The following is a 27,388-nucleotide window of genomic DNA, read 5'->3' as shown; positions in this document are numbered from 1 at the left end:
GTCAGGAACGGTATCAACAGTGACTAGAGTCAGGAACGGCATCCACAGTGACTAGTCAGGAACGGCATCAACAGTGACTAGATTCAGGAACGGCATCAACAGTGACTAGTCAGGAACGGCATCAACAGTGACTAGTCAGGAATGGTATCAACAGTGACTAGAGTCAGGAACGGCATCAACAGTGACTAGAGTCAGGAAAGGCATCAACAGTGACTAGAGTCAGGAATGGTATCAACAGTGACTAGAGTCAGGAACGGCATCAACAGTGACTAGAGTCAGGAACGGCATCAACACTGACTAGTCAGGAACGGCATCAACAGTGACTAGAGTCAGGAACGGCATCAACAGTGACTAGAGTCAGGAACGGCATCAACAGTGACTAGTCAGGAACGGCATCAACAGTGACTAGTCAGGAATGGCATCAACAGTGACTAGATTCAGGAACGGCATCAACAGTGACTAGTCAGAAACGGCATCAACAGTGACTAGTCAGGAATGGCATCAACACTGACTAGAGTCAGGAATGGTATCAACAGTGACTAGTCAGGAACGGTATCAACAATGACTAGAGTCAGGAACGGTATCAACAGTGACAAGAGTCAGGAACGGCATCAACAGTGACTAGTCAGGAACGGTATCAACACTGACTAGAGTCAGGAACGGTATCAACAGTGACAAGAGTCAGGAACGGCATCAACAGTGACTAGTCAGGAACGGTATCAACACTGACTAGAGACAGGAACGGTATCAACAGTGACTAGAGTCAGGAATGGTATCAACAGTGACAAGAGTCAGGAACGGTATCAACACTGACTAGAGTCAGGAACGGTATCAACAGTGACTAGTCAGGAACGGCATCAACACTGACTAGAGTCAGGAATGGTATCAACAGTGACTAGAGTCAGGAACGGCATCAACAGTGACTAGAGTCAGGAACGGCATCAACAGTGACTAGTCAGGAACGGCATCAACAGTGACTAGAGTCAGGAACGGTATCAACAGTGACTAGAGTCAGGAACGGTATCAACAGTGACTAGTCAGGAACGGCATCAACAGTGACTAGAGTCAGGAACGGCATCAACAGTGACTAGAGTCAGGAACGGCATCAACAGTGACTAGTCAGGAACGGCATCAACAGTGACTAGAGTCAGGAACGGTATCAACAGTGACTAGAGTCAGGAACGGTATCAACAGTGACTAGAGTCAGGAACGGCATCAACAGTGACTAGAGTCAGGAATGGTATCAACAGTGACTAGTGTCAGGAATGGTATCAACACTGATTACAGTCAGGAACGGCATCATCAGTGACTAGAGTCAGGAACGGCATCAACACTGACTAGAGTCAGGAATGTTATCAACAGTGACTAGTCAGGAACGGCATCAACAGTGACTAGAGTCAGGAACGGCATCAACAGTGACTAGAGTCAGGAACGGCATCAACAGTGACTAGTCAGGAACGGCATCAACAGTGACTAGAGTCAGGAACGGTATCAACAGTGACTAGAGTCAGGAACGGTATCAACAGTGACTAGAGTCAGGAACGGCATCAACAGTGACTAGAGTCAGGAATGGTATCAACAGTGACTAGAGTCAGGAACGGTATCAACAGTGACTAGAGTCAGGAACGGTATCAACAGTGACTAGAGTCAGGAACGGCATCAACAGTGACTAGAGTCAGGAACGGTATCAACAGTGACTAGAGTCAGGAACGGCATCAACAGTGACTAGAGTCAGGAACGGCATCAACACTGACTAGAGTCAGGAATGTTATCAACAGTGACTAGAGTCAGGAACGGCATCAACAGTGACTAGAGTCAGGAACGGTATCAACAGTGACTAGTCAGGAACGGCATCAACACTGACTAGAGTCAGGAATGGTATCAACAGTGACTAGAGTCAGGAACGGCATCAACAGTGACTAGAGTCAGGAACGGCATCAACAGTGACAAGTCAGGAACGGCATCAACAGTGACTAGAGTCAGGAACGGTATCAACAGTGACTAGAGTCAGGAACGGTATCAACAGTGACTAGAGTCAGGAACGGCATCAACAGTGACTAGAGTCAGGAATAGTATCAACAGTGACTAGAGTCAGGAACGGTATCAACAGTGACTAGAGTCAGGAACGGTATCAACAGTGACTAGAGTCAGGAACGGCATCAACAGTGACTAGAGTCAGGAACGGTATCAACAGTGACTAGAGTCAGGAACGGCATCAACAGTGACTAGAGTCAGGAACGGCATCAACACTGACTAGAGTCAGGAATGTTATCAACAGTGACTAGAGTCAGGAACGGCATCAACAGTGACTAGAGTCAGGAACGGCATCAACAGTGACTAGAGTCAGGAACGGTATCAACAGTGACTAGAGACAGGAACGGCATCAACAGTGACTAGAGTCAGGAACGGCATCAACAGTGACTAGTCAGGAACGGCATCAACAGTGACTAGAGTCAGGAACGGCATCAACAGTGACTAGAGTCAGGAACGGCATCAACAGTGACTAGTCAGGAACGGCATCAACAGTGACTAGAGTCAGGAACGGCATCAACAGTGACTAGAGTCAGGAACGGTATCAACACTGACTAGAGTCAGGAACGGTATCAACACTGACTAGAGTCAGGAACGGTATCAACACTGACTAGAGTCAGGAACGGTATCAACAGTGACAAGAGTCAGGAACGGCATCAACAGTGACTAGTCAGGAACGGTATCAACACTGACTAGAGTCAGGAACGGTATCAACAGTGACAAGAGTCAGGAACGGCATCAACAGTGACTAGAGTCAGGAACGGTATCAACACTGACTAGAGTCAGGAACGGTATCAACAGTGACTAGAGTCAGGAATGGTATCAACAGTGACAAGAGTCAGGAACGGTATCAACAGTGACTAGAGTCAGGAACGGTATCAACAGTGACTAGTCAGGAACGGCATCAACACTGACTAGAGTCAGGAATGGTATCAACAGTGACTAGAGTCAGGAACGGCATCAACAGTGACTAGAGTCAGGAACGGCATCAACAGTGACTAGTCAGGAACGGCATCAACAGTGACTAGAGTCAGGAACGGTATCAACAGTGACTAGAGTCAGGAACGGCATCAACAGTGACTAGAGTCAGGAATGGTATCAACAGTGACTAGAGTCAGGAACGGTATCAACAGTGACTAGAGTCAGGAACGGTATCAACAGTGACTAGAGTCAGGAACGGTATCAACACTGACTAGAGTCAGGAACGGTATCAACACTGACTAGAGTCAGGAACGGTATCAACAGTGACAAGAGTCAGGAACGGCATCAACAGTGACTAGTCAGGAACGGTATCAACACTGACTAGAGTCAGGAACGGTATCAACAGTGACAAGAGTCAGGAACGGCATCAACAGTGACTAGAGTCAGGAACGGTATCAACACTGACTAGAGTCAGGAACGGTATCAACAGTGACTAGAGTCAGGAACGGTATCAACACTGACTAGAGTCAGGAACGGTATCAACACTGACTAGAGTCAGGAACGGTATCAACACTGACTAGAGTCAGGAACGGTATCAACAGTGACAAGAGTCAGGAACGGCATCAACAGTGACTAGTCAGGAACGGTATCAACACTGACTAGAGTCAGGAACGGTATCAACAGTGACAAGAGTCAGGAACGGCATCAACAGTGACTAGAGTCAGGAACGGTATCAACACTGACTAGAGTCAGGAACGGTATCAACAGTGACTAGAGTCAGGAATGGTATCAACAGTGACAAGAGTCAGGAACGGTATCAACAGTGACTAGAGTCAGGAACGGTATCAACAGTGACTAGTCAGGAACGGCATCAACACTGACTAGAGTCAGGAATGGTATCAACAGTGACTAGAGTCAGGAACGGCATCAACAGTGACTAGAGTCAGGAACGGCATCAACAGTGACTAGTCAGGAACGGCATCAACAGTGACTAGAGTCAGGAACGGTATCAACAGTGACTAGAGTCAGGAACGGCATCAACAGTGACTAGAGTCAGGAATGGTATCAACAGTGACTAGAGTCAGGAACGGTATCAACAGTGACTAGAGTCAGGAACGGTATCAACAGTGACTAGAGTCAGGAACGGCATCAACAGTGACTAGAGTCAGGAACGGTATCAACAGTGACTAGAGTCAGGAACGGCATCAACAGTGACTAGAGTCAGGAACGGCATCAACACTGACTAGAGTCAGGAACGGTATCAACAGTGACTAGAGTCAGGAACGGCATCCACAGTGACTAGTCAGGAACGGCATCAACAGTGACTAGATTCAGGAACGGCATCAACAGTGACTAGTCAGGAACGGCATCAACAGTGACTAGTCAGGAATGGTATCAACAGTGACTAGAGTCAGGAACGGCATCAACAGTGACTAGAGTCAGGAAAGGCATCAACAGTGACTAGAGTCAGGAATGGTATCAACAGTGACTAGAGTCAGGAACGGCATCAACAGTGACTAGAGTCAGGAACGGCATCAACACTGACTAGTCAGGAACGGCATCAACAGTGACTAGAGTCAGGAACGGCATCAACAGTGACTAGAGTCAGGAACGGCATCAACAGTGACTAGTCAGGAACGGCATCAACAGTGACTAGTCAGGAATGGCATCAACAGTGACTAGATTCAGGAACGGCATCAACAGTGACTAGTCAGAAACGGCATCAACAGTGACTAGTCAGGAATGGCATCAACACTGACTAGAGTCAGGAATGGTATCAACAGTGACTAGTCAGGAACGGTATCAACAATGACTAGAGTCAGGAACGGTATCAACAGTGACAAGAGTCAGGAACGGCATCAACAGTGACTAGTCAGGAACGGTATCAACACTGACTAGAGTCAGGAACGGTATCAACAGTGACAAGAGTCAGGAACGGCATCAACAGTGACTAGTCAGGAACGGTATCAACACTGACTAGAGACAGGAACGGTATCAACAGTGACTAGAGTCAGGAATGGTATCAACAGTGACAAGAGTCAGGAACGGTATCAACACTGACTAGAGTCAGGAACGGTATCAACAGTGACTAGTCAGGAACGGCATCAACACTGACTAGAGTCAGGAATGGTATCAACAGTGACTAGAGTCAGGAACGGCATCAACAGTGACTAGAGTCAGGAACGGCATCAACAGTGACTAGTCAGGAACGGCATCAACAGTGACTAGAGTCAGGAACGGTATCAACAGTGACTAGAGTCAGGAACGGTATCAACAGTGACTAGTCAGGAACGGCATCAACAGTGACTAGAGTCAGGAACGGCATCAACAGTGACTAGAGTCAGGAACGGCATCAACAGTGACTAGTCAGGAACGGCATCAACAGTGACTAGAGTCAGGAACGGTATCAACAGTGACTAGAGTCAGGAACGGTATCAACAGTGACTAGAGTCAGGAACGGCATCAACAGTGACTAGAGTCAGGAATGGTATCAACAGTGACTAGTGTCAGGAATGGTATCAACACTGATTACAGTCAGGAACGGCATCATCAGTGACTAGAGTCAGGAACGGCATCAACACTGACTAGAGTCAGGAATGTTATCAACAGTGACTAGTCAGGAACGGCATCAACAGTGACTAGAGTCAGGAACGGCATCAACAGTGACTAGAGTCAGGAACGGCATCAACAGTGACTAGTCAGGAACGGCATCAACAGTGACTAGAGTCAGGAACGGTATCAACAGTGACTAGAGTCAGGAACGGTATCAACAGTGACTAGAGTCAGGAACGGCATCAACAGTGACTAGAGTCAGGAATGGTATCAACAGTGACTAGAGTCAGGAACGGTATCAACAGTGACTAGAGTCAGGAACGGTATCAACAGTGACTAGAGTCAGGAACGGCATCAACAGTGACTAGAGTCAGGAACGGTATCAACAGTGACTAGAGTCAGGAACGGCATCAACAGTGACTAGAGTCAGGAACGGCATCAACACTGACTAGAGTCAGGAATGTTATCAACAGTGACTAGAGTCAGGAACGGCATCAACAGTGACTAGAGTCAGGAACGGTATCAACAGTGACTAGTCAGGAACGGCATCAACACTGACTAGAGTCAGGAATGGTATCAACAGTGACTAGAGTCAGGAACGGCATCAACAGTGACTAGAGTCAGGAACGGCATCAACAGTGACAAGTCAGGAACGGCATCAACAGTGACTAGAGTCAGGAACGGTATCAACAGTGACTAGAGTCAGGAACGGTATCAACAGTGACTAGAGTCAGGAACGGCATCAACAGTGACTAGAGTCAGGAATAGTATCAACAGTGACTAGAGTCAGGAACGGTATCAACAGTGACTAGAGTCAGGAACGGTATCAACAGTGACTAGAGTCAGGAACGGCATCAACAGTGACTAGAGTCAGGAACGGTATCAACAGTGACTAGAGTCAGGAACGGCATCAACAGTGACTAGAGTCAGGAACGGCATCAACACTGACTAGAGTCAGGAATGTTATCAACAGTGACTAGAGTCAGGAACGGCATCAACAGTGACTAGAGTCAGGAACGGCATCAACAGTGACTAGAGTCAGGAACGGTATCAACAGTGACTAGAGTCAGGAACGGCATCAACAGTGACTAGAGTCAGGAACGGCATCAACAGTGACTAGTCAGGAACGGCATCAACAGTGACTAGAGTCAGGAACGGCATCAACAGTGACTAGAGTCAGGAACGGCATCAACAGTGACTAGTCAGGAACGGCATCAACAGTGACTAGAGTCAGGAACGGCATCAACAGTGACTAGAGTCAGGAACGGTATCAACACTGACTAGAGTCAGGAACGGTATCAACACTGACTAGAGTCAGGAACGGTATCAACACTGACTAGAGTCAGGAACGGTATCAACAGTGACAAGAGTCAGGAACGGCATCAACAGTGACTAGTCAGGAACGGTATCAACACTGACTAGAGTCAGGAACGGTATCAACAGTGACAAGAGTCAGGAACGGCATCAACAGTGACTAGAGTCAGGAACGGTATCAACACTGACTAGAGTCAGGAACGGTATCAACAGTGACTAGAGTCAGGAATGGTATCAACAGTGACAAGAGTCAGGAACGGTATCAACAGTGACTAGAGTCAGGAACGGTATCAACAGTGACTAGTCAGGAACGGCATCAACACTGACTAGAGTCAGGAATGGTATCAACAGTGACTAGAGTCAGGAACGGCATCAACAGTGACTAGAGTCAGGAACGGCATCAACAGTGACTAGTCAGGAACGGCATCAACAGTGACTAGAGTCAGGAACGGTATCAACAGTGACTAGAGTCAGGAACGGCATCAACAGTGACTAGAGTCAGGAATGGTATCAACAGTGACTAGAGTCAGGAACGGTATCAACAGTGACTAGAGTCAGGAACGGTATCAACAGTGACTAGAGTCAGGAACGGTATCAACACTGACTAGAGTCAGGAACGGTATCAACACTGACTAGAGTCAGGAACGGTATCAACAGTGACAAGAGTCAGGAACGGCATCAACAGTGACTAGTCAGGAACGGTATCAACACTGACTAGAGTCAGGAACGGTATCAACAGTGACAAGAGTCAGGAACGGCATCAACAGTGACTAGAGTCAGGAACGGTATCAACACTGACTAGAGTCAGGAACGGTATCAACAGTGACTAGAGTCAGGAACGGTATCAACACTGACTAGAGTCAGGAACGGTATCAACACTGACTAGAGTCAGGAACGGTATCAACACTGACTAGAGTCAGGAACGGTATCAACAGTGACAAGAGTCAGGAACGGCATCAACAGTGACTAGTCAGGAACGGTATCAACACTGACTAGAGTCAGGAACGGTATCAACAGTGACAAGAGTCAGGAACGGCATCAACAGTGACTAGAGTCAGGAACGGTATCAACACTGACTAGAGTCAGGAACGGTATCAACAGTGACTAGAGTCAGGAATGGTATCAACAGTGACAAGAGTCAGGAACGGTATCAACAGTGACTAGAGTCAGGAACGGTATCAACAGTGACTAGTCAGGAACGGCATCAACACTGACTAGAGTCAGGAATGGTATCAACAGTGACTAGAGTCAGGAACGGCATCAACAGTGACTAGAGTCAGGAACGGCATCAACAGTGACTAGTCAGGAACGGCATCAACAGTGACTAGAGTCAGGAACGGTATCAACAGTGACTAGAGTCAGGAACGGCATCAACAGTGACTAGAGTCAGGAATGGTATCAACAGTGACTAGTCAGGAACGGTATCAACAATGACTAGAGTCAGGAACGGTATCAACACTGATTACAGTCAGGAACGGCATCAACACTGACTAGAGTCAGGAACGGTATCAACAGTGACTAGAGTCAGGAACGGTATCAACAGTGACTAGAGTCAGGAACGGCATCAACACTGACTAGAGTCAGGAATGTTATCAACAGTGACTAGAGTCAGGAACGGCATCAACAGTGACTAGAGTCAGGAACGGTATCAACAGTGACTAGAGTCAGGAACGGTATCAACAGTGACTAGAGTCAGGAACGGCATCAACAGTGACTAGAGTCAGGAACGGCATCAACAATGACTAGTCAGGAACGGCATCAACAGTGACTAGAGTCAGGAACGGCATCAACAGTGACTAGAGTCAGGAACGGCATCAACAGTGACTAGTCAGGAACGGCATCAACAGTGACTAGAGTCAGGAACGGCATCAACAGTGACTAGAGTCAGGAACGGTATCAACACTGACTAGAGTCAGGAACGGTATCAACACTGACTAGAGTCAGGAACGGTATCAACACTGACTAGAGTCAGGAACGGTATCAACAGTGACAAGAGTCAGGAACGGCATCAACAGTGACTAGTCAGGAACGGTATCAACACTGACTAGAGTCAGGAACGGTATCAACAGTGACAAGAGTCAGGAACGGCATCAACAGTGACTAGTCAGGAACGGTATCAACACTGACTAGAGTCAGGAACGGTATCAACAGTGACTAGAGTCAGGAATGGTATCAACAGTGACAAGAGTCAGGAACGGTATCAACACTGACTAGAGTCAGGAATGGTATCAACAGTGACAAGAGTCAGGAACGGCATCAACAGTGACTAGTCAGGAACGGTATCAACACTGACTAGAGTCAGGAACGGTATCAACAGTGACAAGAGTCAGGAACGGCATCAACAGTGACTAGTCAGGAATGGTATCAACAGTGACTAGAGTCAGGAACGGTATCAACAGTGACTAGAGTCAGGAACGGCATCAACAGTGACTAGAGTCAGGAATGGTATCAACAGTGACTAGTCAGGAACGGTATCAACAGTGACTAGAGTCAGGAACGGCATCAACAGTGAGGGGAGGATTTAATCTCACCAGGTACTCGTTCTATACATCCTATGCAGTCTAGGCTGGACCCCCTCTCTCTCCTTTCTGCACTTTTGCCAAAATTTCCCCTGAGCATTGCTGAGCCGGATGGTGATACAAAAGCCACTATCAACATTCTTTCCTTTTTCTTGGGAAAGGACAAATATCTTTGCAGCGCCTTCTGTGATTGCTGGAGGAGGGTGAAGGTGTTGAGAAGAAAAATGGAAGAAGGGAGGAAAGAAAAAGAAGGAGGGAGGAGCCAGTAGAACCATCGTCTCTGCCAGCTGTGTGGTGATGTACCCAGGCTGAACTTCACGTCCAGGGTTCTGATGCTGACCTGGAAAAAGGTCTTGGCAATGCCTGTTGTCTCAGGGTCACAATGCAGCAGGAACATAGAGTGTGTTTCTCAAAAGTCTTGGTCATGGGACTGGTCATATGGTGATGATACTCTTGTCCTCGTTTCACATTGCTGTATTTTTATTTAATTTCATTTGTTTTAAATGGACATTCTGAGATCATGTAGAGAGCAATATTAATGCATATTTAAATAGATGAAGACTAATCCACAAAACAATAACACACTCCAGTGAAACCATTCCTCGCTGGTATAATCACAGGAATGCCAGATGAGGAAGTTCACTAAGTCAAGAGACGTCCTAAAAGCTTTTCCTCTCACCAACAGATCCTGTCACTCTCCTCTCCGGGGCGGCAATCCCACCCACACTTAGTCCTGTTCCCTGTACCCAGGAGCTGGCTGATATGTCTGCTACCACTGTGGGAAAACGTAAGAGGTAGACCTGAGGTCAACATTTATACAAATCAAAGAACAATTAAAGGGGCAATCTAATTGATGTATCAATCCCATATTCTCCATTTAAATATCAGGAAAAGACCCAACACAAATGGTTAAACTAGAGAAGCAGAGAGATGTTGCTCTATTGGCAATGTCATCTCTGCTGAGAGCTACAGCAATGCCTCAATGGATTTCTCATACACCTGCAAGGAGGAGTTATTCTACACACTGGGGGAAGCATTGCTTGGGAATAGAGGGAGGATTGGGTAAAGTATCAGTGGAGACAGAAAACCGGCAGCGTGAAAGAAAGCATTCATTATATAACAAGTAAAGGAAAAAGGCATTGACTGGCAGATAGTGAAGCACATTCTCTTTATTGAAAGCTGCCACGTCGCTCCCCTGCTCTTAGAAAATAATATAGTCTATCCATTTTAGGTGCCCGGTCTGGAAATAACTATCACTTTTCATACACACTCTCAAATGTCCTTTGGAATAGCATGAGCAGGTGTCACGCCCTGACCTTAGTTATCTTTGTTTTCTTTATTATGTTGGTTAGGTCAGGGTGTGACGAGGGTGATATATGTGTTTTTGTCCTGTCTAGGGTTTTTGTAAGTTTATGGGTTTTTCCAGTCTAGGTGTTTTCATGTCTATGGTTGCCTAGATTTGTTCTCAATCAGAGGCAGCTGTTTATCATTATCTCTGATTGGGGACCATATTTAGGTAGCCATATGCCTTGGATAGTTTGTGGGTTATTGTCTATGTATAGTTGCCTGTGTCAGCACTAGTGTTTATAGCTTCACATTCGTTTTGTTGTTTTGTTAGTTTGTTTAAGTGTTCTTCCTTTAATAAAGAGGAATGTATTCTCATCACACTGTGCCTTGGTCTCCTCCATACAACGAATGTGACAGAATCACCCACCAAACAAGGACCATGCAGCATGAAAAGGAGGAACAGCACTTAAAGGGGAAATGGACCTGGGAGGAAATATTAGATGGAGCAGGACCCTGGACACAGCCGGGAGAGTATTGCCGTTCTAAGGAGGAGTTATAGGCGGAACGTGGATACTACGAGGAGAAATACAGGAGGGTACACGGCTAGCACGGAAGCCCGAGAGGCAGCCCCAAGATTTTTTTGTTTGGGGGGGGAGGCACACGAGGAGATTGGCTGAGTCAAGTAGGAGACCTGAGCCAACTCCTCGTGCTTACCGTGGGGAGCGTGTAACTGGTCAGGCACCGTATTATGCAGGGATACGCACAATGTCTCCAGTGCTCTATTCTAGCCCGGTGCGCTCTATTCCAGCTCCTCACATTGGCCGGGCTAGAATGGGCATCCAGCCTGGAAGGAGGGTGCCGGCTCAGCGCTCCTGGTCTCCAGTACACCTCCTTGGACCAGGATATCCTGCGCCGGCTCTGGGTACTGTGTCTCCGGTATGTCTGCACAGCCCAGTGCGTCCTGTGCCAGCGCCCTGCCTATTTGCAGGGCGAAAATAAACATCCAGCCAGGACGGGTTGTGTCAGCTCTACACTCCAGACCTCCAGTGCGCCTCCGCAATCCAGTACGTCCTGTGCCTGCTCCCCGCACTCGCCCTGAGGTGCGTATCACCAGCCCATTAACACCAGTGCCGGCACCATGCACCAGGCCAATAGTGCGCCTCGGCAGTCCAGTGCGCCTCGGCAGTCCAGTACGCCCTGTTCCTCCTCCCCGCACTCGCCAAGAGGTGCGTGTCCCCAGGCCGGTACCACCAGTGCCGGCACCACGCACCAGGCCTACAGTGTGCCTCGCCAGTCCAGAGTGTCCGGCAACAGTACCCAGTCCAGAGCATCCGGCGACAGTACCCAGTCCAGAGCGTCCGGCGACAGTACCCAGTCCAGAGTGTCCAGCGACGGGCCACAGACCGGAACCTCCAACGACGGGCCACAGACCGTAACCTCCAACGACGGGCCACAGACCGGAACCTCCAACGACGGGCCACAGACCGGAATCTCCCACGACAGTCCCCAGCCCGGGGTCTCCAGCGACGGTCTCCAGCGACGGTCCCCAGCCCGGGGTCCCCATCGAGGGTCCCCAGCCCGGGGTCTCCAGCGACGGTCCACAGTCCGGAGCCTCCAACGACGGTCCCCAGCCCGGGGTCTCCAGCGATGGTCCCCAGCCCGGGGTCTCCATCGAGGGTCCCCAGCCCTCAGTGTAAAGAAGGGGGCGGCGTCCAGAACCTAATCCGCCTCTAAGGTTAGATGCCCACCCAGACCCTCCCATATAGGTTTAGGTTTGCTGCCGGGATTCCACACCTTTGGGGGTGATACTGTCATGCCCTGACCTTAGATATCTTTGTTTTCTTTATTATGTTGGTTAGGTCAGGGTGTGACGAGGGTGATATATGTTTTTGTCCTGTCTAGGGTTTTTCTATGTTCATGGGGTTTATTTCCAGTCTAGGTGTTTTTATGTCTATGGTTGCCTATATTGGTTCTCAATCAGAGGCAGCTGTTTATCGTTGTCTCTGATTGGGGACCATATTTAGGTAGCCATATGCCTTGGATAGACAATAACCCACAAACTATGTATAGTTGCCTGTGTCAGCACTAGTGTTTTTGCTTCATGTTCGTTTTGTTAGTTTGTTTAAGTGTTCTTCTTTTAACAAAGAGGAATGTATTCTCATCACACTGCGCCTTGGTCTCCTCCATACAACGAATGTGACAGCAGGCATGTCCCCAATACACCTACACAGCCTACCCACTCAAGTTATTCAATGCAATCCAATACAACATAACTTTACAGTCAGTATGTCACGGATGAATAAGAGTGGAAGGTAGGAGTCAGGTGCAGAGAGCAGAGGGTTCAGGAAAAATAGGTAATTTATTCCGGCACAAACGGTCATGCCCAAACACAGGGCGGAAAACACTGACCAACCCAAAACACAAGGTAAAACGATCCTGAGCACAAAACCACAGCCAACACTAAACATGAACAGAAAATTATCCCGCACAAACTAGAGCGGTTTAAATAGGCTAGAAAATCAAGAAAACACAAATAGGAACAGGTGCAACTAATAAGACTAAACTAACAGAAAAGGAAAAAGGGATCGGTGGTGGCAAGGAGGCCGATGACGACGACCGCCGAGCACCGCCTGAACAGGCAGGGGAGCCAACTTCAGCGGGAGTCGTGACACAGTAAGTCACTTTTAGGTGTGTCGTTGTCGTCTACCAAGGCCCTCCCCACAAGCCCCCACCGAGGAGAAGACAGATGTGTGAATATTGTTCTTTCTCTCTCAGCCACTCTCCATTCAAAATCCAAAGAAGTGAAAATCCCATCAGATAGCTATTTCCTCCTTCTGCACCAGCGATCTTAACAAGCGACTGGCTGCCACATTCTTCTTATATCGCCACAACAATCTCTCTGGAGTCTCGTCATGCCCAAACAGGGAGAGAGAGACTAATAATGAAAGTAGTGCAATTTTGGCCCCCACAAACACACTGTGACCCACACACACACAAGCGCGCACACACACACACACACACACACACACACACACACACACACACACACACACACACACACACACACACACACACACACACACACACACACACACACACACACACATGCGCGCGCGCACACGCACACACCCTTGATATACACTTGCCCACTAAATTGCTCTCCCGCAAATACTTGCCACTACTGCTTCTGGCTGTGTATCTGACCAAAGAACATGGGAAAGAAGCCTTTCTCTCTCTCTGTTTCACTCTCTCTGTTTTTCTCTCTTTCTGCTTCTCTCTGTTTCTCTCTCTTTCTGCTTCTCTCTGTTTCCCTCTCTGTTTCTATCTCTCTCTGTCTCTGTCTCTCTCTCTCTCTCTCACTCTCTTTATCTGTCTGTTTCTCTCTCTCGCTCTCACTCTGTTTCTCTCTCTCTCTGTTTCTCTCTCTTTCTGCTTCTCTCTGTTTCTCTCTCTGTTTCTATCTCTCTCTGTCTCTCTGTCTCTCTCTTTCGCTCTCTTTCTCTGTCTGTTTCTCTCTCTCTCACTCTGATTCTCTCTCTCTCTCTCTCTCTCTCTCTCCCTGTCGTTGGCTTTGGCTCTGTCTCGTGATATGCGTGATAAGTGAGGAAAGGAAAACAGTGAGCTCTGTCTGAGTCTGCACAGGAAGTGCAGGAAAATCAGTGGTGTTGTCCGTCAAGAGGGCTGTCAAATGCCGCCAGCCTCCAGAACAATGGCCACAGGCTCCCCCGAACTCAGGGAAACTTAGTCAGCCAGCAATCTCACTGGCACTGACAAAGGAGATAAAGCACGGAGGAAAACAACGGGATAAACTCAAAACTATGCACTCACACACAAAGACAGGGGGACACATGCTATGATATCTTGTAGCACACACACACACAGACATTTTATTACATTTCTTTATTTAACCTTTATTTAACTAAGCAAGTCACCGGAGAACAGTGGGTTAACTGGCTTGTTCAGGGGCAGAGCGACAGATTTTTACCTTGTCAGCTCGGGGATTCGATCCAGATACTATAGAGATTCATGCAGGCACACACACACACACACACACACACACACACACACACACACACACACACACACACACACACACACACACACACACACACACACACACACACACACACACACACACACACACACACACACACACACACACACACACACACACACACACACACACACACACACACACACACACACAGACAGAGAGGGAGAGAGAGATATGCATGCACACACTGTGTGTGGAGTTCAAAATAATGAATAGCTCAATCAAGATTACAAGCCTAGTTGAAACGGGCAAACAGATGAGGGGGAAAATCCACTCAGGGGGTCAGGTTGCAATTAACCCTGTAACTCTGCTCTTTTCCAAACAGCCAAGCCATAGCTGCATGCAAAGTATAACTTCAACTCAGGAAATTCTCATTTGGCCATGTGTTATAGTATTTTTATTTGACACCATCTTTGTATACACTATACAGCACATCACATTTATAGCTGACTCCTGCACCCCTTACAACCACTGCTATTACAAACCGCTATCACACATCATTATGGGGGACTGTTATTACTATGTTACTAGAGTATCTGTCAATTACAGCTTCACACAGACTGTTTTACTCCTCATACAGCAGTATATTTATTTCAGATGATAATATTCAAATATACAAAAAGCAAAATGACGGTTAATGGACTGCAATTCCTGATGACTATGGTGTGTTACAGTACCACCAACTGAATATTAGCTCTGCCCTGAGTGCCCCTGAAGTACCTCCCTGGTTGGAAACCCACTGTGCTAGAGTAACATTTAACATGGTATTGATACTGCTCCCGCTGTATTCCTTGCGTCCTACATCAGTGCTCCTACTTCCACACTCACATATTCTTGCCATGGCTTATTTTACACTGCAGGAAATCTAACCCAAATCAACCAATTGCAGGGTGAGGGCTGGATACTCTGTGAAAACAAACAGGGCATCGCAGCTTGTTGACTTAATGCTGTTGCATACGTTATTGCCAGGGGAAACATCTCTCCCTGCTAACCAAAATACATTCCATCCCCACGTTACATGTGGATAGTGGTGACTGGTGACTAAATACAATTACAGAATTACAGTAACTAAATAATGGCATTTTTTCCTGGGTAGGCCTTTAAAAGTGTTAATTTATGTTTTAACAGTCTCAATAAGAAGCTCATATTCCCTGCTCGCCACTAAATAATGAAGCAATAGAGCACAAAATGCATTAACATTATCAAAAGCTTTATTAATAATACACACAACTACATTATCTTGATTCTATAGCTTCCACACCCTAAGCCCACTACCACCCTTGCCCAATTGAAACTGTATGCCCTGAGCAGCATAGAACACCACGAATTCCATACATTTTCAGTCTAACATAACCTATCCCTGTGTCTACGCATGACAGCGATAAAAACTCAAAAGGAGAGGAGGGCATGTGTGTCACTGCTTCTAACAACCATGAGTGTCCAACCCCAAGGCCCCAACAGTCACTTAGGATGAGGGCACAACGCTGGAGAGTGTGCCCACACATTTAACACCCACGCGAACACAAACACATGCATGGGAGAACGCACACGCACGCACGCACGCACACACACAAGCACGCACGCACGCACGCACGCACGTACGCACGCACGCACACACACACACACACACACACACACACACACACACACACACACACACACACACACACACACACACACACACACACACACACACACACACACACACACACACACACAAAAAGGAGTGTATCCCTCATCTCACGGTTAATGGAAGGGAAGTCAGACCTTCAGCCTGTTGTATGACATCATGTATGAAAAAAGAGAGACACCATTTATCAGCGGCCACTGAACATGGAGACAATCATAACATCCTGACAGGAAAATCTGCTGGAAAATAATCAGATGGGCTTTGATGAGAAACTTGGCTCTTCTTTCAGACAGGGTCCAGTGCTCTGCTGCTATTCTACGTCTTCGCTATACCTCTCCCATTTATTTAGTACTTTATCAATACTCCTCAGAATCATTTCCCCCATTATCTCATATTCAACTAGGACCTGACCTCAGATTAATCTGTTTTTCATGTCTGTCAAACAAAAAACATGTATGGGTTAATTCCACACAGGGAAACATTTTTGGTATCTCAGATTGTTCTGGCATTTTTCACATAGATTTTTTGTTTTGTTTTGAAAATCATGATGAAAGTGGCCATTTAAGGCCCGTTTTACCTATCCAGGCCTCCTATAAGACCTAGTGAACATGATACAGACAACATCTTGGCGGGATTATACTCCATATAGTGCTCCCAAAAATTTGGGAGTATCACATTTTTTCAACGTTAAAAATATTCATATTAATATGTCAAAATGACCCATATTGATTTTGTTAATAATAAGAGATATGTTTTGGATCAATATACTCTACAAATATTATATGATTTCCAGAGTGGACTCTCTGCTGATTCAATTTTATGAGCACCACCAGCACAGTGAATGGGAAAATGGATTCAAAGGGATCTCACTCTGCTGTTGACTTGCTGAACGTGCAAGCCTAAAGGAGGACTGTGATTGGTTAATGAAGAAAATGTACATTTCTATGTATAAAATGGGTCATACTATTAAAAGTACCAGAGAGCCCACTCTTGACATTTCTCGTGTTTGAAGAGTATATTGTTATAATTAATAGGTCTAAAAATATGTTTTGATAATTTTATAGATATTTTTAATGTTGAATAAATTAATGTGAAAATGTGTATTTCAGAATCTAGACACACTACATACAGTGCCTTGCGCAAGTATTCGGCCCCCTTGAACTTTGCGACCTTTTGCCACATTTCAGGCTTCAAACATAAAGATATAAAACTGTATTTTGTTGTGAAGAATCAACAACAAGTGGGACACAATCATGAAGTGGAACGATATTTATTGGATATTTCAAACTTTTTTAACAAATCAAAAACTGAAAAATTGGGCGTGCAAAATTATTCAGCCCCTTTACTTTCAGTGGAGCAAACTCTCTCCAGAAGTTCAGTGAGGATCTCTGAATGATCCAATGTTGACCTAAATGACTAATGATGATAAATACAATCCACCTGTGTGTAATCAAGTCTCTGTTTAAATGCACCTGCACTGTGATAGTCTCAGAGGTCCGTTAAAAGCGCAGAGAGCATCATGAAGAACAAGGAACACACCAGGCAGGTCCGTGATACTGTTGTGAAGAAGTTTAAAGCCGGATTTGGATACAACAAGATTTCCCAAGCTTTAAACATCCCAAGGAGCACTGTGCAAGCGATAATATTGAAATGGAAGGAGTCTCAGACCACTGCAAATCTACCAAGACCTGGCCGTCCCTCTAAACTTTCAGCTCATACAAGGAGAAGACTGATCAGAGATGCAGCCAAGAGGCCCATGATCACTCTGGATGAACTGCAGAGATCTACAGCTGAGTTGGGAGACTCTGTCGATAGGACAACAATCAGTCGTATATTGCACAAATCTGGCCTTTATGGAAGAGCGGCAAGAAGAAAGCCATTTCTTAAAGATATCCATAAAAAGTGTTGTTTAAAGTTTGCCACAAGCCACCTGGGAGACACACCAAACATGTGGAAGAAGGTGCTCTGGTCAGATGAAACCAAAATTGAACTTTTTGGCAACAATGCAAAACGTTATGTTTGGCGTAAAAGCAACACAGCTCATCACACTGAACACACCATCCTCACTGTCAAACATGGTGGTGGCAGCATCATGGTTTGCGCCTGCTTTTTTTTAGCAGGGACAGGGAAGATGGTTAAAATTGATGGGAAGATGGATGGAGCCAAATACAGGACCATTCTGGAAGAAAACCTGATGGAGTCTGCAAAAGACCTGAGACTGGGACGGAGATTTGTCTTCCAACAAGACAATGATCCAAAACATAAAGCAACATCTACAATGGAATGGTTAAAAAATAAACATATCCAGGTGTTAGAATGGCCAAGTCAAAGTCCAGACCTGAATCCAATCGAGAATCTGTGGAAAGAACTGAAAACTGCTGTTCACAAATGCTCTCCATCCAACATCACTGAGCTCGAGCTGTTTTGCAAGGAGGAATGGGAAAAAATTTCAGTCTCTCGATGTGCAAAACTGATAGAGACATACCCCAAGCGACTTACAACTGTAATCACAGCAAAAGGTGGCGCTACAAAGTATTAACTTAAGGGGGCTGAATGATTTTGAACGCCCAATTTTTCAGTTTTTGATTTGTTAAAAAAGTTTGAAATATCCAATAAATGTCGTTCCACTTCATGATTGTGTCCCACTTGTTGTTGATTCTTCACAAAAAAATACAGTTTTATATCTTTATGTTTGAAGCCTGAAATGTTGCAAAAGGTTCACAAAGTTCAGGGGGCCGAATACTTTTGCAAGGCACTGTATTTGAGAGGATAATGACAGTAAGATATTATTTGTATCATGTTCGGTTCGCAGATCATAGTGTCTAACAGGAGCCAAGTACAGGTCTGAAAAGGGCCTAAAATTGCCAATTTAATCATGATTTTCACAAAAATGGTTTGTGATACAAATGTTAAAAGCATGTTAAACATCGTTCCTCCCAATGAAGTTCGTGTGTGAGAATTGCCAGAACAATGTGTGATACCAAAACTATTTTCCTCTCCCGCTAGCATGGATTCACCCTCTGTTTATATACAGTATATGGTCACTCACACTGATATCTGCAACTACAAGAAGCTCACTACACAGATAGCAATATATCTGTTTCTAATCTATACATTTTAAAAGAAGTCTTGCTGACCATAGTGAATAATGTAATTGCCCTTTAGGGTCAATAACATGTTGAGCTTATTATAAAAATAACTTATAGTGGACATCGATCTATCATCCTCATATCAACGAGACATGAAAGACCATAACAAGCGTGTTATCGCCACTATGTCAAACGTTACTGATGAAACATGATAAAGGGGATGACCAACTCTTTCCAGAAAACATTCATCTGGGTCCAAAGGTTGGTGCTTCCTGTTTGAGCAAGACTCTCGGAGTCCCCTCTCCGGCGGCCAGGCAGCAGCTTTTTGTTAAAGACATATTAATCTCCCTTTTGTGCCAAACGGGGTGAGAGTTTGGCTTTTTGTCTTATCTCAGAAGGGCATGGACCTCAGCCAAGCCTGTCCAGGGCGAGGGAGGGCTTCCTATTTTCACACCCCAAAGCACCTGCCCTCGCTGGTCCATGACGGGGACAGGGAGCACCACTGGAGAGAACAATGGAGACAGGGCCCCTTTCCATACAGACACTCCTCACCGCTGCCCGCGAGAAGCAACTGGCCGTCTGTCACTCAAACACATGACAGGTCAACCCAACTCACGCCCCGCCCTGCCCCTGCCCCGCCCCTGCCCCCACATCCCCAACACCCACACCCCCAACTCCAATGCTCCTCGAGACATACCCAAAGTAAGAGCTGTGCCTCGTGCCAGTCTGACATTCACACACTCTTTCCTTTCTTTTCAGGAAATGCCTTAGCATCGAAGAGTGGTAATTCAATGTGTTATGCAACGTGAAGTGTAAGAGCTGATATGGAGCTGTCAAATGAAAGTACAACCTTCCGTCCGTTCTTGCAATCTCTGTCTTTCTCCTATTTCTTTCATATAGCTTATGAATAATACTTTATTCTCAGACAGCTGATAAACTAGAGAGTGACTTTTTGTCAGGCAGATGAGATTTTCCCAGGCATCTTGAACAGAGACGACAATGCATGTCATATCTATGGAAACCCCTGGCGGCCAGTGAAGAATTTTATTGGAGTAGTTATACAGGTTATTAACAGGGAGTACACATGATGAGATTGTAAATCATGAAAATCCCAAAATGTCACATACACCCTTCCCTGTTCACCCAATAAAAGGACATACGCTATCCATATCATTATGGCACAGAAACTTAACAACACTTACAGACTTAAGCAGTACAAGTCAGGCATACCTGCGAAAACTGCACTTTCTGTACGGAAGAAGAGAAAGAATGCTGTCCTATATTAATTAAAAGATAGATTGTTGAAGCAGAAAGTTGAGATATTGTACTGATGAAATGCCTCTATGCTCTCTAGGGCTGCCACCAGGAAGGGCAGTGCACAGCAGGCCTATAGAGGTAAACAGGCTGAAAACAGTCTCAACCCTATCCTGAGTTGCTATGCAATTAACATGCTGCAACACCGATTATTTCCTTACTTATAAAAACACATGCTGGATCTCACAGGTTTACCAAAAACAGCCCAGGGGAAAAACGATAGCTCCCTGACACTTTAACGGAATTCTGATTTCTTAATATCATCAAATAAAAAACATTATCTTTCCAAATCAGTAAATTATATTTGTACAGGGGACTTCCTAGTTGCTATGAATGTATCAGTTACTCGCATAATCAAACATAAATCAATAATAAGAAACTAATATTAAAGGTGATGAATGAGCGAATACTGGCTTGGAAATGACAGTAACAGTACAAGGCAGGCTTCTGCCCAGCACATCAGTATATTTACGATCTCCCTGTCTGGCTCATCAATAAACCATCAGGCAGATTTATGATGATGCTTATAAGTCACAATGCTGTTAATCACCACGTAATATCCCGATAAGCCAGAGCAGACCAAATAACCTGCCATGCCAATAATATCGCTGTGAGTTATGATGTGCCAAAGTATTGTTGCATAGATGGACAAGTTGGAAGCCTCCCAATCACATGCTGTACGCTGTGGGGAGTTGCATGTTTCCCAATCCCAATTGCAGTATATCACCAAATGTGTCTTTCTAGGTGAGGGTGTTACCTTTGTCAAGGCAGCAACAGCAACATAAGTTCAGAACTTAAGACATTCCGACACGTACTATGACTTTTCATACAGACATATGGCCAAGCCACTCCCCTTACGATCCAATAACCCCTTCCACAGGAGTAGGAAATAATTTAGCTTTCTCTCCTCTTGATAAATACATACCAGTACTTTACTAAAACCAGGGGTGGAGGAGTGGGGCAGGGGGGGGGGGGGATGAGACACCTGAAGCAGTGCAACCGAGGAGACAGGTCGACTTGGCAATACCTCATTTAGCACCTCGTTCATCTGTGCGGATGTGAGGACAGATAAATCCCAGGTTTTTATGGTGACTCCATCATCGGGAACAGGAGATAGGGCACTAACTGCACTCGCAGCCAGAGTGATGAGTACTAGCCCCTATCGCCTGGAACCGGGACCATGGAGTATGGTAGTTACATTTGACCTCTTAGCCACCTCACATTATCCATCAAGAACCAGATATGAAAAGGCTTTGTGTTTAACAAAATGGTTTGTGATTTGGGCTGAAATGGAATGGAACTCAGTCTTATCAATAAAATCTACAAAGGGTTCAAATGGTCTTCCATTACAGAGATGTGAGGTCTACAAAAGACTAGACCGTGGTGCTCCACAGGGGATGAAACGGTCCAGAATCTTTATTCACCAGACAAAAAAAGGATAAGATCACAGAGTCCATACAGTAAGTCATGATTGATTCATACTGAGCCAAAACACAGTGGTAAGGGAAGACATGGGATCATGTCCATCTACTGTAGACAGAGTCCTGTGTCAGCCGCTGTGGTTAAGCAGTACATCACCATGCAGACTACATTTCCTACCTCCAGGCACTGTCAGCCAACCTACCTGCACCACTGACAGCTTTAGTGGTGTTAGATATAGTTGTGTCCTTCTTAGTTTCCATGATTAAGATATTACAGATCCCACAAATTACACTGATAACATCAAAACTATCGAAATGATCAGAAACGTATCTTAAATAAAGGCCACGTTAGGGGATAAAAGTTGGTAATAACATTGAAATTAAAATAGGAGACAAAGTGTACATTGTTCACACCTGCAATTTAAATTCAGTGGCAGGTAGTGACTCTTCAAACCAACTCCGAAACATGCCAAGATGGGTTTGGATGAAAAAAAGTGGAGGAATGGTTGTCGATGTGCAGACTGAAGTGACAATCAATAACAGAGTTTGTTTTTAAATTCACATCACTCAACACAAAGGCAAGACTTCTGAATTTCCCTACAACATGGAACTACCAAGACAATGGAGAAAGAAACCTCTACTAACCTTTAAAACCTGGCACCAGAACCTGTACCCAAAGCCACACATCACTCAAGACCCATTTAAATAACAACTTCTTTACGTGATGAAGTCTTTCTGGCAGAGGCCATGCAGCAGCAGATAACATAGTTCATATCTGATTGTCAGTGATAATTTGATGAATGGATCAGACTTGTTATCAGTTTGCAGTATGTATGCCAGTAAAGTCCTTCATTTTGACAGGTATTGCTGATAAGAAGAGTTTAACAACAACAGCCTGTAGGCAAATCCTTCAATGGGAATATACATTTTTGTCAAGAACAAAACTGGACATAAGTCATTCGGTTTAGGAAGTAATAATAATTTTGATTATTTTAAATAAATACTTTCAAATAACTGAATATTCATTTTAGCAATGCTGACACATCATCTCACATATGGGACAGAAGAACCCAAACTAATCCAAAAGATCAATGGCGAACGGTGAATGGCGATTGGCCACATGTTCATCTGATCGGTCCGATGCGACAACTAATAAAGGGTGGTGAGTTCAGGAAGAGATGATAGCAGGTCCGCAAGGTCGCCTGCCTCTTCCCTCTTCCACAGCAGCAGCTGTCAGCCTCGCATGGCTCGTGGTTCCCTTCCCTAGGACAGGGGTCGTCCAGCTGTGGACCCTCCCCCTGTCCCCCCTAGCCCCTGACACAACAGATGTGGTTGGGGATAAGGACCACCGCGGCGGTGAGGGCCCAACAGCCACATCTGGGTCTGATTACACTCAGACAATTCAGCTTTATCAGACAGCTAGATCCACAATCCACGCCACTGGCTGTTCCACCCAATCCCCTCCGGTCAAAATCAAATCAAATCAAACTTTATTTGTGACATACACTGCATACAAGAATACTTACAATGTGTCAGACATAGCTACTTTGACGGTGACACATTCTACATTCAATAATACCAGATTATGCTCACTAATGCTCTTGTGGCTGAAAGGAAGCAAGTCCCTGCAGCAATGTTTCAACATCTAGTGGAACACCTTCCCAGAAGAGTGGAGGCTGTTAAGGCAGCAAAGGGGGATCAACTCCATATTAATGCCCATGATATTGGAATGAGACGTTCAACAAGCAGGTGTCCACATACTTTCGGTAATGTAGTGTATTAATATGTGTAAATTAAATAATTTGATATCACTTCACTACTGTATAATAGCATGCAATTTTGTTTTACTTTATTTACTATGTTAACTCCAGTAAAACACAATCCCCATCTCCATACCCAGTGATATAGCATCTTTTCCTCCCTCCCTCCCTCCCTCCGCCTCTTTATTTAGCCTGACTCTCTCCTCCAGGGAGAGAGATAAATCCCTGCTTGTCAAACACACATAATGCCAGTCTTAATGATATACTGCAGCTACTTTAACTATGTCCCTGAGGACGATTGGCAAACTTCCATCAGGTGTTTCGCAGGGAACAAAAACCACTGTGTGTGTGTGTGTCTGTGTGTGTGTGTGTGTGTTTGTGTGTGTGTGTGTGTGTGTGTGTGTGTGTGTGTGTGTGTGTGTGTGTGTGTGTGTGTGTGTGTGTGTGTGTGTGTGTGTGTGTGTGTGTGTGTGTGTGTGTGTGTGTGTGTGTGTGTGTGTGTGTATACACACATGTAGACTATATGTGCGTACGTGTGCATATTGAAACAAAGAAGCCTGTTACAGTATCTGCTTACACAATTACTAGAACATACAATTGCTCTTAGCTCTGCCTACGACCACCTGCACTCTATCTACGATAAACACTTTCACAGTGTATGGGACAAATGTGTCAGTTGCAGATAAAAATCCTAACATCTATAAACAGGGGAGTTTGAGGAAGGATTACTCTGCACACAAGGATCATTCATTGCAGTTTATTTTCCCAGAGTGCCCCTGGTGTTGTCGTCATCCTACCTAGCCAATGAAATCCCCTTGACACTCTGCGTTCTCGACTCCTGTAGTTACATTAGGATTTCTATAATCACTTCAAACAAACAGATACCAGCTGAGGTGGAATTTCACAAATCAATTCTAAGTCCCCTCTTGAATAACAGATATAGGCCTGGATTCAATCCGATCAAGCGTGAACCGGCGATAGCCGATACCTGCATAGCCAATGTTTTGGCGCTGTCGAACTTGTAACTGCGTTGGTGCTTTCCAATCGGTGGGCAGCTACTCTTGAGATCGTCACAAAGCCACACCTGTCCCACTTGCGTTAGGATTTCAGAAGGAGAAAGTGTAGGCCTAGGCTACATCACATATTCTAGTGTTCGAACTTGTGAACATGGCTGCATGGGATTCCTACTAATAGAACTGTGTGCAGCCAGTGGCAATGTCTGAGATATCTATACCGGTAGCCGTTTGTGGATTTCACAGGGCTTCCTCCGACACCGTCAAACACCTGCTATGCGGGTGTCCCTTTGATCTATTTGCACCAGACAGTTATATTTCTCTGTTTATGTTCTTGTTATTAGAATCTAATACTTTTATCTTTCTAAATGTAATATGAATGAAAAGGAAAAAATTGGAAAGCAACAAATAGGCCAACATTCACCACAAACTCCCTTTCCCAGTTCAGCCAAAATAATAGTGCTAGCCAGAGACATGTGACAACGTCCCTTAGCCTATCATTTGGGACTAGCCTGTGTGGCCCCGAGCCACGGTTCTGAGCTATGCTTGCAGACCATAGACAGCAAGTGACAATGTCCCTTAACAATTGCCCTGTGGCTGTGTAGGCCCGCCATGCCATGCTGCTCATCTGATGTAATCTGGCTGGCTGAGGGTCACTACTATCAGCCCCAGGAGGAAGTGGGCAGGGCCTTCTGTCTGGAGCTGTGTGAGAAGTAAATAAACTGATGTTAATGGCAGCAGATGAGCTCCACACCGCCTCCCATCAATGGTGATAAAGGCTACTTAGGGGGTAGAGGTCGGGGAGGAGGGGCGGAGAGCCTCACCTCTGGTTATTGGCAGTGAAGTGATAACAGACCCAAATGTCATTCCTCACACCAACAGCTCCAAGCCAATAAGCATTTGGGTGTTATTCACTTTATTAACTCTATTTCACACTTCTGCCTAATGCTACAAGATGATCTAAGAAGATTCAAGTTTGTTGTTGTGTTAACTGTTTTGCATTAGTGATCTAACACTCAAATTACTGAGGCGAATATGTTAATTGGCTTTGATAGCAACAACAGGTTTTTCAATCTGCTTTGAAGCACTAGATAAGCTAATGGGGGCTTTCAGCTCACAGATACTGCCAAGGACTTTCACCAGAAGGGTCAAACCTTTCTCATTCTCACACACCTTAGTCTGTTGCTTATTGCCCAGCATCATTATAGATTAACCTATCAGTGCTTAACATTTGCATGCCCTAATGAAGTGAAGTGATAACTTATGGAGATGTGAGAGGTGCTCTGCAGATCATTCTCAGAACTAAGAGAAGGTTGAGCAGAACATCTCTTAAAAAAAGTAATTTAACCTTTATTTAACTAGGCAAGTCAGTTAGGAACAAATTCTTATTTTACAATGACGGCCAACCCCGGCCAAACCCTCCCCGAACCCGGACGACGCTGGGCCAATTGTGCACCACCCTATTAGATTCCCGATCACAGCCGGTTGTGATACAGCCCAAGATGTAAACAGGGTCTGTAGTGACGCATCTAGTGCTGAGATGCAATGCCTTAGAGCCCATATATTTCTGCAACGGTCTTCCTATGGACCAGGGCCTGGAACCTCTCAGAGGAGGAGTGGAGACCTAGGTTAATGCCCGTCCCCCATCCCCCGTCTGTATGGCAAATATGGCAAAACCCAGGTTCTTTTGTTCCACAGTGCAATTTCGGAAAAGGATGAACAACAACCAGGCAAGCTTCACAATGAAGCTTTATTTGAAAAGGTAGGAAATGTCTCTTAAAAAATTATAGTCCAAAAATGTGTAATGTCACTCCTCAAAAATAGCATCACCTCTTTAAAAAAAGGCCTCTAGTGTAAAATCCATGAATCAACATGTATCTTTATTTCCAACAGTAAATACTCATCCACATGTAGCCTCTGTAGTTGAGTCCATCCTGAGGCATCAGTTCCTCTACATTTAGTTGAGCCTTTTCTCCTTAGCTCTCAATTGAATATCTTTCTCTCCACAGGTTCCAGTCTCCGTGAAGTTAGGGTTCAGGGCCCGGTTTCCCAAAAACATCTTAAGACTAAGTGCATTGTCAGAAACATTGAGCTCAATGGTTCTAACGATGAACTTAGCCGTAAGATGCTTTTGGGAAACCGGGCCCTCATCCGTCGCTTGAAAGAAGAAGGGAGTGTAAGTATCTGAGTCAGGTAGGTATTAATGCCCTTTTACTTCTATATCTTCAGCACAATGTTAGCTCACATCTTACATAATCATAACGTATCCAAAGTGCAAGCATTGCAGAAGTGTCATTGACCCTTAGATGATAACTTTGAGGGCGAGAGGAAAAGAGTACATAACTTTACTGAGTTGTTTGTGTTTGGAGCAACAAGTGTTCAGAGACAGGGCTGGTTGCAGGCTCTGTGCATTTTAGGAGCAGGCGGCCGTTGGCGAGCTGTGTGTCTGCACTTTCGGATGTGGAGAGAGAGGCGCGCTCAC

General features: G+C 45.4%; 1 protein-coding gene across 1 annotated transcript in view; it reads left to right on the top strand.

The window, feature by feature from the left end:
* The window catches only part of LOC135512887 (forkhead box C1-A-like), a 47,830-nt gene extending 20,849 nt beyond the window's left edge, over positions 1-26,981 (top strand). The window contains exon 2 of the transcript XR_010451470.1: positions 26,916-26,981. The gene's annotated coding sequence lies outside the window, so the exon portion shown is untranslated. The remainder of the gene's footprint in view (positions 1-26,915) is intronic.
* The last annotated feature ends 407 nt before the right edge of the window (positions 26,982-27,388 follow it).

This window comes from Oncorhynchus masou, chromosome 3 (genome assembly GCF_036934945.1).
Source record: "Oncorhynchus masou masou isolate Uvic2021 chromosome 3, UVic_Omas_1.1, whole genome shotgun sequence".
NCBI classification, from domain to species: domain Eukaryota; kingdom Metazoa; phylum Chordata; class Actinopteri; order Salmoniformes; family Salmonidae; genus Oncorhynchus; species Oncorhynchus masou.
This window is presented reverse-complemented; position numbering and strand designations above follow the sequence as displayed.